Genomic DNA, 14,065 nt, shown 5'->3' with positions numbered 1-14,065 from the left:
GCGACTTTCCTGTCAAGTTTTCATGATTCTTATTGTAGTCTTTTTGTCATGTTTTTGCCTCTTTTTTGTCTCGGTTTTGTTCACAGCCAATGGGCCAGTGCAATGCCTCATATGTGTAAGATCTTTGCGAGTAAAACACAACTTGGATGTCAGGGAACTGGTGAAGACAGGTGCTAAATAACACGTGCAAGCAGGAAAAAGGTATGCAGCTAATTAACAGTTTGAAATGACATATGTGACAGTATAAGGGCGCCAAATCTGATATGAAAAATTGAAATGCGCTAATGACTCCACTTTTGAACGTGCTGCTGTTTGTGCATGTGAGCAACGCTTGGTTAAATGTCCCCAAAGGTCTTTTTCTTTAAACAATTACCAGCTTTTACATTATAGTGAAAAAGCCGATATTGGGAGACAAAACAAAACAAAAATCAGTGTTTCTAAAGTAGTCATTCATTCGAAACCACTTCTATACTCAAAAAACGCAAAACGAATGAGTTTGAACAGTGTGAATGAATGTATTGGCGTAGCTCATCCCTTTGCCTCTGTGCATCTGCTTTGTGGCGCATCAGTGAAATAATGGGACTTCCACTGAGTAACGGGGAAGTCTGCAACTGCTTCTAATATACGGTGAGACATTATTCAATGATCTCACAATAGTCGGGGCATGATCCAAAAAGCTGCGTACCATCTGAATCCCCCCTCGCAAAAAAAGGAGGTGCATGGGAACTCAAAACATGTGGGTTGTATTAGACAGGAAAGTCTTTATTTATGGCACACACATGACAAGGAACATAACCGCTAACAACACAACAGACACACAAACACTTGTGATTTGACCCAACCAAACGAGCGCAGAGCTACCAAATAAATGTCACACAAATCACTGTGTGGTAGTAAAACCACTTAGCCCAGAGCAGCAAAGTTTGGGTTTTGCATAAGCTGCACTGTGCCCCTTTCACTGCGGTGATTACAAAGAAAAATTGTCCGACGAATGCCATTCTCTGGATGAAGGCTTTCAGACGGGATGTTGTATAAAATGTGTAAAATATCCTATATTATGGTTTATTTGGGATTTTGCAACTACTTTACACATCTTTGACTTGTTTTTTGTAGTATAACTAATGTTTACATGGGCTCAAAAGTTTACACACCCTGGCAGAATTCACTCATTGTTAGTGGTTGTGTGAAGCCATTTGTATTGAAAAAGTTTACTCTTTTTAAATCATAATGAAAAAAGAAAGTACCAAAATTACCCTGATACACTTCTGTGTATGGCCCCCTTTAACATCAATGACAGCTTGGAGTCTTTTGTGGTAGTTGTGGAGAAGGTTCTGTGTATATTCTAATGGTAAAGTGACCCATTCCTCTTGATTATAAACTTCTGATCAGGGTCATTTTTGGTACTTTATTTTTTCATTATGATCAGAACATTCATTCAGGGTATGCAAACTTTTGAGCGCACCTGTAGATAGTGCCAAATGTACAAATGTAGATATATGTAAAATACATATACATACAGCAGAGGGTGGACTTCTTCCTCTTTTGCTCCTGTGACCAGAGCAGCCGTGAATATGGGGAAGGTGTCTGGACCTTAAGACACAGAGGAGCTTCTTGGTTTTCTCTGTCTGACATATGTAATTTAAAATCTGGGAGGGTGAATCAAACAAATAGTTATTGTAGAATGCGTCAAGTCAAGTTTCCCAAATTTGACCCAAAAACCTGCTCCAGTCATTGCGGTTGTATTTTTTCAAATTCCTTTCAGCCTTTGCCTGGGCTAAACTCAGAAATGACTCAAAAAAAAAAATGATATTATTTTTTTTTTTTGTCCACCATCAGGTTTCAATTACAAGTGAGAGGCTGGGTTAAGTGAACATCAAGTCCCATTAAAGTATGTGGGCGGCCACTGGCATTGAGAGACGCTGTTGAAAGCACTCATGTATTAACACGCGTCCCAACGCAGAGCCAAGTTGCATTATTCCATTATTACGAGTGTAGCCACAGGTTTCGCCGTGTGGGCTTTGCTTTAGCACCACTTTCATTGAGAACAAAAGCCTATTAGAGCGAGAACTGAGAGGAGAGGGTTTAAAAAGAAATGCCTGTCTCTGTCTGACATAAGAAACGCAGCTGCAAATTCGACATTTGGTCTGTTTGTTTTGTGCCGCTCTGTTTTTTAACTTTACATTTTTTTCAGCCTTGTTTGTGGTGGAATGTCGAGCAAATTTAGCAAACAGAGAAACCCGCAAATCGAACCCTGGGCCTTCTTGCTGTAAGGTGCAGTCACAATTTAGATACTTTTTTGTTTTTGTAGTGTTTGCTTAGTTTTAGTCAGCCAAAATGTTATGTTGACAAAAAGTGAGGAAACAGCCAAGACAGCTGCGTTCGTGTGAAGTCTTGTGAGTATGCCGTCTTGTATTGCGTTGACAGATAACACAAGACATGCTAAATGACAGAATGGCAAAAAGCGAAAGTAGATATCAAATGAAAAGTGAAGTGGCACCCGTGTTAGCCTTTAGTCATTCATAAAAAGCCTTTAACGCTTGTTTGGGCGTTTTTATGGTCACTCCGCTGTCTGTATCCCTTGGCGGAGCAGTCAATCTCTCTCACTTTGTCCTTCCACACCAGCACACCGGATCTGTGTCACCTGTCTGTGCTCATCGGAGAGAGGCAAAGCGATGGCTTCAGCGTTCCCAGAGGCAAGACATAAAGGCTCGTGAATTGGATGGATGGGGACGAAAGCAGCGGCTAAATTATTAAGCGACACTTCTCCTCACTTTGGAACACCCATAAGGCGAGAGGCTGAACGCATTAGAACAGTTAGCCCCCTGAATGCACCCGACAACTCCACTACACGCTAACCCGCGTCAAAATCATCAAAGCAGGCACGGGGCTCTTAAAATTTTTAACGCTGCACCGTGGAGGCAGGAAGGGGTTCGCGGAGAGTGAGTGGCCCTGTCATCGCAGCCATCGCGCCCAATAAATAAGTAAACATGGGAGCTGAGTGGCTAGGCTGCGCCCCGTCCGCAGAGACTTGTTAGGTAGCACATGGGCAAATAGGTGATCGGGACCTAGGCGCATGGGTCTCTCCATGTTCTCGCCCAGAGCTCCGGGGGGGGGCTCTGCTCTGGCCACCGTCTCGCCCCGCCTGGATGTGCCGAACCGGGCCCTCGTTCAATAAGCTCCACACGGACGTGATTTCCTGTGGACAAGGCAGGAGCACACAGGGAAGGGATCTAGGACTAATTTGGTACATGAGAGGAATGACGGGACATTTGGTCGCCATGGATCCAGGGCGTAGAGTCTGGTGCGTTGCGTTGGGAGAGACACCGGGTAGAGCATCGACTGAATCATTAGGGTCTGACCATCACCTCTGCCACAGCGAGACCAACTGAAAAGACACTTTGAGGCCAACGGTGAAAGAAAATAATGATTGTGTCGATTCCAAAATTTGATCAATGAAGAGTGGACTAAGGGCTAATCATTGTGCACCCCAGAAACAATATCATATTGGTCAAAACTCACAGAGAAAATTGCATTTGAAAGGTAGATATTCATAGAAAGAGTGTCCACCGTCCTGGCAATTTACTTTGAAACATAAGACTTGAGATGCTCCTTTGTGCAGTCGGCTTTGTGTGTCTGTAAACAATAGAAGTATCTGTGACACTATTGGTATAAGTGTGTGCACGTATCGGCGCCAGCGCTCATTGTAAAGGCTGCTAATTGCGGTTGAGACTGCTTTAATTAACTGAAAGAGAGGTCTCTGGGGTGCGCATGGGCACTGCCAGTGTGTCACAAGTTTGTATGGAGCCAACCTGTGGGACACAACAGCCTAATCAGCGCCTTTTATGTCCTGCCATGCTTCCACTGGAGGATTAGCCCGAGACACACTTTGAGTTGGGGAAAAATCAGACTACCCTGGATCTCGTTTACAAAACAAGTAAGGGGGACGAAAAATGAGGAAACCAACAGCAGCGGGTCCTATGAGGGGGTCCAAGGCAAGACGCTTTTTTGAGAGGTGCCACTGAGAGGTTCACATTTGCATAATAATAAGAAATTAAAAAAAATCTTGCCCGATTTTCTTTTGTTTGTTTTCCAACCATACGCTGTACAATTTAGGATGGACTGAGGGAGCGAGGCTTCCCATAGCATTCAGCACGGGCTAGCTGAAGCCTGTTCATGCTAGCAATTTGCCTGGGTTTTTGGAGCCAGACCCATTATTCAGAATAGAAAATAAAAATAAAGGTGGCATAAGGATGACATTTGGACGATGTTTCACCTATTAGACAAACACGTGGAGGTAATGACAAGCCTGTCTTCAATCCTGACTTAAAGAGGAGCCAGCGCCCATTTCCTGAAGGTTACAGGAAGTAGTAGGCCACAATATGTCCATTCTTTTACAGTCTATGGTTCCAACTCACCTAGCTTTTCTAATGCATTTCTGCTTAGCCCCGTCACAATAACGCTAAAAACTCCTTAGTGTTTTTCCTTTTTTCCCCCTTTTTTATTGAAACCATTAACTACAGAATCTTTTAAGTGGAAAACTAAGAAGACCAGCAACAACAGGGTGAATGCCAGACACACAACACCAGTATCCTTGAAGAGAGGGGGCCCCATGCGTGTGTCTAGTCTTTCCATAGCTAGAAACGGCCCTGAACAAGCACTTCTTGAATGGAGATTATGATGTTGCTTAGGTGTAAATCCACAGGCCGTTCCGCCGCTGTGGTAGATGGATGATTTGTGTGCGGCACCGCAGGAGACACGACATTGGATCTGCTTCCATCTTTCTCTCTTCCCGATGTCCACCCACCTCCATCTCCATTTAAAAATAACTTCTCTCTTTTTATTATTCCTGCCAATTTGGACAGCGGCCCTGGTCAAAAGACAGATTACACAGAGTCCCATATCAAGCCCAATCAATCTTCTGCCCCTGGAAGGCATCAGTCTCCCAATGAATAATTACTGTAATCCTTGTTATGAGCTGCCAGTGCCAAAACGTTGCCACCACTTGTTTTTTTTTTTCTTTCAAAGATGGACCACCCTTTGCCGTGATTAACCAATGAACTTTGACGAAGTCCGCCAGCTTTCTTTTGAGCACAAGGTAATTCGAAGCACATTAAAAAAATCCAAGTGGCACCCAGCGCACGGAGAGGTCTGAGAGGTGATTTGCGTTTTGAATGTTTTGATCCAGGACTCACTCTGGCAGAGCTCGCGCACTCAAAGCAAGGCCAATTTGGCTGCGTTCGCCTCGCGCACAGTTCTGTCTTACAATCGAGCAAATGGGTTTCCACCAGCATCTCTCCTGCTTACGCGAGAAAGAGGATGATTAAAAAGAGAAAAGTTGCGGGGAAAGTGATAAAAGCAGGTGGTACGGCGGAAGCGAATGACGGATGAAGAGCGGCGCAGTGTTGGTGGGAGCGTTAGCCATCAGCCGTGTCAGTCATTTATAGTCTTGATGTGTGATCCAGGACGGGGCATTTCACGGGGAGAGTTGTTTCATCACGGAGCGGCTTGAGTGGGAAATATTGGAGGAAAATTGACAAGAGGAGGCTCGAGGAGGAAGAAGAGAGGGGTATGCAGGGGGGAGAGGGGTCAGGCAGCTGTATCGAGCGCAGGCGGAGGAGGGTGTCATTTAGAAAGTGGCTGGCTCAGCAGTGGCCATTAGTAGCGCTGTGACACAGTGGAGCGTCCAGCAAACACTGACAGGGGGAGAGAGGGATGTGGCACTCTCTGTAGTTAAGGATCAGCCAAACTGTGAGCTGTACAGGATATAATTTTTTATTTTTTTTATAACCTCTGAGATTGTGTCCACATTAAATGCACTGCACCTCACTTTTTAGCTTATAGAAGAATGACTGTCGCTCTCATAAATTAAAAACAATTTGTGGGGAAAGTATTTTATTATCTATTATGTATTATCAAATAATAGATAATAAAAGACTTTTAAGGATCAAGATTCAGAACAAAGGAACTGTCCAGTTGCTAGCGTTGTCTATGGTTGACTCTTCTCGTCTGTCTGCAACAAAAAAGGGGTGAATGCTCTTCTTTCTTTTTGCGAGAGTCATAGAGTCTGACTTCCACGCGCGGTTGCTGTTTGACAAAAAGAGAAACAGGTTACAGGAACTTCAAGGTGTCACCAAGAAGAAAACACATTTCATACTACATGTAAGTCTAGAAAGGAAAAGGCTACACCATTAAAGAATTGTAGTGTCCATTTTTAATTTGTTTGTTTGTTGAAATCTGAAGAATTCTGAAGTCGATTTACAAAAATGACTTCTTGTTTATTCTCTTACCCCTCGTCTTAAAGGGGGCCTATTATGCAAAATCGACTTTTTCAAGCTTTACATCATGTTATTAAGTCATTCCCTCATTAAAACCATGCCTGAAGTGTTGCCTTGGCACATTCACGTATTTTCGAGTAATCTGTAGAAACTCTGATGGCGGCCATTTTAGGGATAAAACGCCTGATTCCTTCAGGAAACGCCCTCGACCTCCAGGATACGCCTCCGACCTTTCGTCACCAGCCGAGTAACCAACCACTGCTCCTCAGCAGAACCCCCTCCCCGCAGTGTCTAGCCCTAAGATGTAAACAGAGTCATCATGGAGGATTAGCTTCATGTGTTGTGAACCGGAGCCACAGCAGACTTTTACAAAGACACACATCAGTGTTTCTGTTACCGAAACACCCAGGATTAAAACCGGTGACAAGAACACTTATTTCAGTGTCTGGTTCTGCGCTGGGCCTTGATGATGCACAGAGCCTCCGGAGAAAGCTAATGCTAGGCTAAACCTCGAGTCATCACGTGGAAACGAGAAATATGCACAAATAAAGTCAATAAAACCACCACACACATCAAGAACCGTTTAACAATGATCACACACGGAGCCAGGCTTGTTGATTTGGAAGTTTATTGCTCACATTTCATCTACAATGGGTCATAGCCGAGTGGTTTTCTCCCGGAGCTAACAAGCTAGCTGCGACAAGCTAACGGGAAAATTCACTGAATACAAGCAAATTATGCATTGAAAACGTCACTAAAACAGGCAACTGCTTGAAGCAGCCTTTATGATGATCACACACTGAGCCGGGCTTGTTGATTTCGTAGTTTATTGCTCACATTTCATCTACAGTGAGTCGTAGCCGAGTGGTTTTCTCCCGGAGCTAACAAGCTAGCCGCGATGAGCTAACGGGAAAATTCACTGAATACAAGCAGCATATTATGCATTGAAAACGTCACTAAAACAGGCAACTGCTTGAAGCAGCCTTTATGACGATCACACACGGAGCCTGGCTTGTTGATTGTGTAGTTTATTGCTCACATTTCATCTACAGTGAGTCGTAGCCGAGTGGTTTTCTCCCGGAGCTAAGGCACTATTAGCCGCGACAAGCTAACAACCTTCACCTTCACAACATTCATTGAAAACAGGCAGCATATTATGCACAAATAACGTCAATAAAGCCGGCAACTACTCGAAGCAGCCTTTACGATGATCACACAATGAGCCTGGCTTTACACATTTGTGGTTTATTACAGACTTTTCATCAACAATGAGCTGTAGTCGATTATAACAAGCTAACGGGTAACCTCGGAAAACCATTGTCCACCTGCACAGATAATGTCCGTCTTTTGAATCGTATGGGCTCCTGCAGATCCTGGTGTCGTCCATGGGGGTATAGTTAGAGATCCATAGGGCATGGCAGATGCAAAGAGATAGCCTCCAAACAGCAGTTATTTTTCAGGCAAGAGCCCCTTCCAAGCGTCCGGTGTGGAAGGTTCGTCTCCAAATAATATCCTGTGTGGCCATTGTTCACAAAGTGATAAACAGTAGGTCCTTTCCAACAATGAAAATTAAAATGCACCGATCGTAGTTTCAATACAGTTGAGACGACGAGCGCAGTGTTGTTGTGATGCCACAGACAGCGTGTGGAGGGGGCGTGTCGGAAAGGGTCAGAGGTTCTTAAAGAGACAGACGCCTATTTCAAGTCATTTGCTAACGCCATTTTGAAAGAGCAATTTTATATAAGGCAGTTATTCTAATTTACTGCATTGACAGACCAACAGAAGGTTTCGTCATCATTGTAGTGTGCTATAGACTGGTGCTATGTGGCTGAAAAAAGCATAATACCCCCTCTTTAACCAAGGACATTTTCTCCATTTCGACTTTGGGTCGACTCAGGTCTGCAAAAACGGGGCTATTCATCTTCCAGGCCTGTGTGAGGCGCTGTGACGCTAACACATATAATAGAACAAGATGTAGAGGGCGCATGCGCAGTAAACTTCTGTGGAATGGAAACAGTGAAAATGAAACTGATTCAAGGATTTACGAGCTACAGAAGAGATGAGGAGGCGAGTTTATTCTTCAGAGGTAACGGGACTAAAGCAGAAAAACCTGTCAGTGACTTTTACTGTCAGTCCAAAAACACAGACTGACTCGGCCGAGTTTTTCTACTTGTCACCTGTGGCCTGCAGACTGCAGTGGAGCAAAGAGGAGCGGAGTAAAACCATCATAGATCCATGAGTAAAACTCATTATAAGGGCAGTAGATTATGGATAACAGACGCCACTCTGGCACTGTGATGTCATTGTTTTAGTAAAAGTTGCGGAGATGTCGCAACGCTACGTAAACTGCGTTTTGAGATCTTTCCACTCTGGGACCTAGTTTGGAAAAGGTTCGTTTACAGACCCCAAAACGCCGGGCTCTTATGGACGATACACTGGATTGTTCGAATATCTTTGCGTTTGGTCCTCAGCTTGACTTCATATGGACAGGGCATAAAGCATCAAAACAGTTATGAAAAAGCAACAGAACAAGTGAAATGAAAAGCAACATGAAAACAGAGGGTATGCAGATGATGTTACAGCATGGAAACAGAAGCCAAATGAGTGTTTATGTTGGGCTTTGGTGGATTTGTTTTGTTTTTGACGGTGCAGAATGTTGGGGGTTTTGTTCATGGAAAAAAAAAAAGATGGAATGCATACCCTCTAAATTATATACCAAAGGCCTCTATATCAAGTGATACGCTTCAGGAAGCCTCCTATAAAATTATGGTAAAAGACTAGATACTCAACACTGGAATAATAAAGCACTTCCACAAACCGCAAGCTATAGCCCCTACACCACAAATAACTGTGATTTTTTTTTTTTCTTAAACTAGGAGGAGTTCAGGATACAAAAACACGAGGCAGAACTTCAGATGAGTCCAACCCATGACATTCCTCAGAGCAGAACCAGCAGAGAGGGCCAGAGTGTTGGCAGACAAAGCACATGGCCGCCCGGAAAACGCGGAGCGGCAGAACGCGCCGATCACAAACTCCACCGGACTATTATTAGATCCATAATAAACTTGTTTTGTTTTAGTCTTGTCTTGACTGGACTTGATGAAAAAGAACCCATCGTCCATCAGCGCTTGAAGAATTTATTAACAGAGAGACACTGAAATGATCAGGCGACGGCGCGACCGCCACAATCTGGGGTCCATCTGACAACCCGCCACGCTCGCTCTCATGAGGAGGGAATGTGCACGTTTGTCCTGAGCCAAGTTTGGTTTAGGGGAGCGCGGTTAGCAGATGAGCGGGCTGCGTGAGTGTGTGTGTGTGTGTGTGCGGGGATAGAAGCAGTGACAAGTAAACTCTCTGGCTGCCATCACTCGTCACTTCTTTGTTTTTTGTTTTTTTTCAATTTTGCGTGCCACACCCGAGGTTCACCAGCGTACGCCAAGTCCTATCCCATTTCACCGCGGAGACATTAAGGCTGCAATAATCACGGCTGACACTAGTTGCCGTTTTTTTTTTTTTTTGTCTGAATGTGTTTATCTCATTAAGATTAGACGTTTAGACAAATCTACACATGGCAAATGGTGCGGCGTCAGTTCCCAGAGACAGGGCTCTGGCAGGCCTCGGTGTGTTTCCCCATTCAGCTTTCTCTGACTGGAACAGAGAGGGGTGACAGCGCACAGTGCCAAACTCTGACAAGTGCACTTCAGACATTCTTAAATAGATTTATAGGCTTTCTGTAGTTTGATAGCCTGTGGTTTCAGTGTTTTTTGAGCAGGTATCTGTTTATATCACTACAGTTTGGAGCAGGATTAAAAGTAAAAGACTTTTAGAAATTTGGTTGGAACATAATAAATAATAAAATGCACCAGCGGCAAATTGTCTCTTGACGTGGTTTGGGTCTCACAAATCTTCATAAAAAATCCTCTGCCTTAAAGGATAAATGAAATACTTATTACCAATTACTTTTTTGTAAATTATGTAAATGAATTTGAGTAAATTTGTTGCTCTAATTGAACTTCCAAGAAATGTAGTTCGTCCGTTGTTGAATATGTTCATGATCATGTTTGAGCCCTGTATCTTTTCACTGAGAGAACGCTCTGGCTTATTTTGTATTGTCATACGTAGTAAAATAAATGAGCCATTCTGAGCAGCTTTTCTCCAAAGTTATTTGATACTGAGACCCCCCAAATTCTCCCACACTCATGGCCCAAACGGTGCATATTAAAAAGCAGCACAGGACCCAGAGGGGTCCCGCAGTGCAACTGGAGACGGCCCTCCTTCGTGGAGCGTGTAGAAGTGCACATGCACACACATGCGCACGTTAGCTTTAGTCTAATTAGTGCCTGTATTTCCAGGGCTTGTTTGTGCAAATTGGAAATGTGTGATGTGAATGAAAATGTGGCCAGGGTTTTTGTTCCCAATAAAAAATAGAAAGGGTTTTCACCTAGCCCTTTGTTGGGGCTCATACGAAAGTAATTTAGTCCACTGAGAGAGAGAGAGGAGAGAGATAAAACCGGAGAGGTAGTCAAATACAGAGTGGAAAGTAAGAGAAGAGGAGGGAGAGAGACATGTCTGTTTGGCCCAAAGTGAGAGGCACCGTGGGTGTCTGAGGACCTGCGCTGCCAGTAATTGCTTCCATATAGTCTCACACATGCGAGCTCGATATGCACAGAAAATACACATATGCAAAAGCACGCCAAAACCATTTCTGTGTTTGAGCGTTTGTTTCTTTTATTTGCCGCGGCCTTGATTTGAGTTTTGTCACACAAACCCCGAAGGCTGCTTAAATGCTTAGCTGCATGACTATAATGGTGCTAAAACAGCATCACATAATCCTCTAATTAGTCTTTAGGAGCTGGATCAGCTCCGCACGGGTGACAGGGACACTGTTTATACTGATGTCTCAGGTTTTTCAATCACACTGGATGAACCTGAAGGCACTGTTTTAATAAGGAACACAATAAAGGATGCTACACAGGGGAGGGCTAAATGTACTTACATTAGCATATACAGTAAGGGCAAACCGCTGCACCTGTAGGAGGACATAGCATGACCAAAAGTGGCTGCTTAGCCCATTTACACCTGGGTCTGCACCACATCACAACAACAGGACATTTTTAAAGTTTCTAGTGAGAAGTTTTGTATATGTAAACGAGGAAACTGCCTTCGCCTTTCAAATCCCTCACAGCGAGTGTGCCAGGTGCACATGTCCAGAACAGTGCCGAGCCTTCAGGTCTAACTGCCAAAGTACATAAAAGCGGATCGAAAACTTTACTGGGTTCCACCGGAGTTTAAAAAGCAGATGGGGTGACCATGCTCGGGGTTCAAAGCGATAATATGACTAACTCGAGAATGTTAACATGTCGGCCCCAACAGGTGTGGAGTCGCTCACTCTGTGATGTCGCCCACAGGCCGCGGTGCATGGGTCCCACCTGAGCTGTTACGTTCAACAACTACAAGAGTGTGAGTGGACGGAGCTTTAAATCTACTGCTCGTTACGATATGAACCTAATATAAACTATAGGTAACGCTATATATAGAAATCTAAGGAAAGTGAATGATTGTCTTGAATTGATTGTCTTAACCTCTTAACCGTCACCTGAATCAATCCTCCAGTCTGGTTTGGGGATGTCACAATTCTCAATTTTTAAGTCTTGATTATTGTGAGGAAAAATATTGCGATTTTACGATCATTCACGATTATCGAAAATAAGGAAGAATCCTTTACAATACCGTCTAGATGTTCACGAAAAATAAATATATATGTACATGTTTATATTTAATTCAGGGCTGTTTTAATTGAAAACCTATTCAGTCATAGCAAACACCGCTGCTGCACATGGTTCTTTTGGGACTCTTCAGCATCGCACACTCAAGTAGTGTATCTTTTGGGACTCTTCCTTCCCTTGGCAACATTATGCAGTTATTGTGCAAAAGTGTATATGATTTGCTCTCTGTGCATGGTATTATTGGAGCCGGATTTCAGCCTGGAGGGTTTGTTCAGGCTTTACCGATGATGCCTTTACCTTTTCGCACAAATACAATACGACAAGATAGCGGTTAACCATGGTCCATACAATTCTTATATGATTAACAAACCGTGTGCTTTTATAACCGCGATCTTCATCTTGACATCCCTAGTCTGAATTCACCCAAATCTAAAACCTTCTTAAAATAAGTGTCAAAACAAGCAAGTAAAATGAAATGAGAACGAGGATGAAAACAAACAAAAACTATGGAGTTTCCTTGTGTATGAAATGCGCTGTATAAATACGCCTTACCTTCCCTTGTCTTGTCAAAAAAAAAGTAAAAAAGATGACGACAATGCGACAACAACGCAAGGAAAAACATCCATTAAGATGACTTTTGTAGGTCTTAGCTTTCAAATGAGACGTTACACTAGCCTATAATTGTGTAACGCTGAACTGAAAAGGCAGGGGTTAACACTGCTTGAATTATGAGAATGTGTGATTTGAACTAAATTTGGGCTATCTTATAACAGTCTTGTAATAAAACAATGGTAAATGGTAAATGGTCTCAACTTATATAGCGCTTTTCCACCTACATTAGGCACTCAAAGCGCTTTACAGCAAGGATCCACTCACCCATTCATACTCTCATTCATACACCAATGTACGCAGACACTGGGGGCAATGTGGGTGAAGTGTCTTGCCCAAGGACACAACGACAATGTGCACTTTCAGGAGGTGGGATTCGAACCCCCTTCCGATCATGAGACGACCCGCTCTACCATCTGCGCCACTGTCGCCCCAATAAAACAAAAGCAAAATAACACTTCCATATGAAATCTTATATCAAGATAGTTCAAATCAACTCCAAAGATTATTTAAGAGGGTGGGAATAGTTGTTTTATTAATATCCATAAGGGAGGCTATTGGGAAGAATAAATAAAAACTCAATATCTTTGTAGAAGGTTCATACTGTCTTCTTAGGTTAAGGCTATTGTAGTTTTGTTTCTTATAGTAAGACAGAAAGGTTTAGTTTACCTGCTTGACTAGTTTCGATCACTTCCTGTGATCTTCCTCAGAAGCGACACCTGGTGGTGGAGGTGTCGTGTCGTAGGCAGCTTACATGGATTTTCCAGTCAGTAGGGAGAGCTTACGCCCCCTACTGACTGGCGCCTTCTCCAGGACGGCGTCCCAAGTGTGTGATAAGGTGTACGCTCCCTCGTCCCGGTTCATAGATGTTGGTGCACGTTTCCTGATCTCGATGGCTTCTCTGATCCAGCGGTGATACTTGTTACATGATATGGTTGAAGAGGGAAAACCATATCATGAACTGGGACAATGCCAGGGTCATCCGTGCCGAAAGTAACAAGTATCACCGCTGGATCAGAGAAGCCATCGAGATCAGGAAACGTGCACCAACATCTATGAACCGGGACGAGGGAGCGTACACCTTATCACACACTTGGGACGCCGTCCTGGAGAAGGCGCCAGTCAGTAGGGGGCGTAAGCTCTCCCTACTGACTGGAAAATCCATGTAAGGTGCCTACGACACGACACCTCCACCACCAGGTGTCGCTTCTGAGGAAGATCACAGGAAGTGATCGAAACTAGTCAAGCAGGTAAACTAAACCTTTCTGTCTTACTATAAGAAACAAAACTACAAAAACTCAATATGCTATAGCTCCATACAGCCTCATTCCCATTGACTAAGGACCTCTTTTTTCCCCCCATAATTGAGAGTCCATCCATGTGCGTTTCCCGTTATAGACAATCGATACATAGTTGCTCAACAGTTTCTTTGGCAGAAAGTTCAATATTAAAAGA

This window comes from Gobius niger, assembly GCF_951799975.1.
Source record: "Gobius niger genome assembly, chromosome: 3".
In the NCBI taxonomy this organism is placed as follows: domain Eukaryota; kingdom Metazoa; phylum Chordata; class Actinopteri; order Gobiiformes; family Gobiidae; genus Gobius; species Gobius niger.
The sequence above is the reverse complement of the archived record's forward strand: the minus strand, read 5'-3'. Positions refer to the sequence as shown.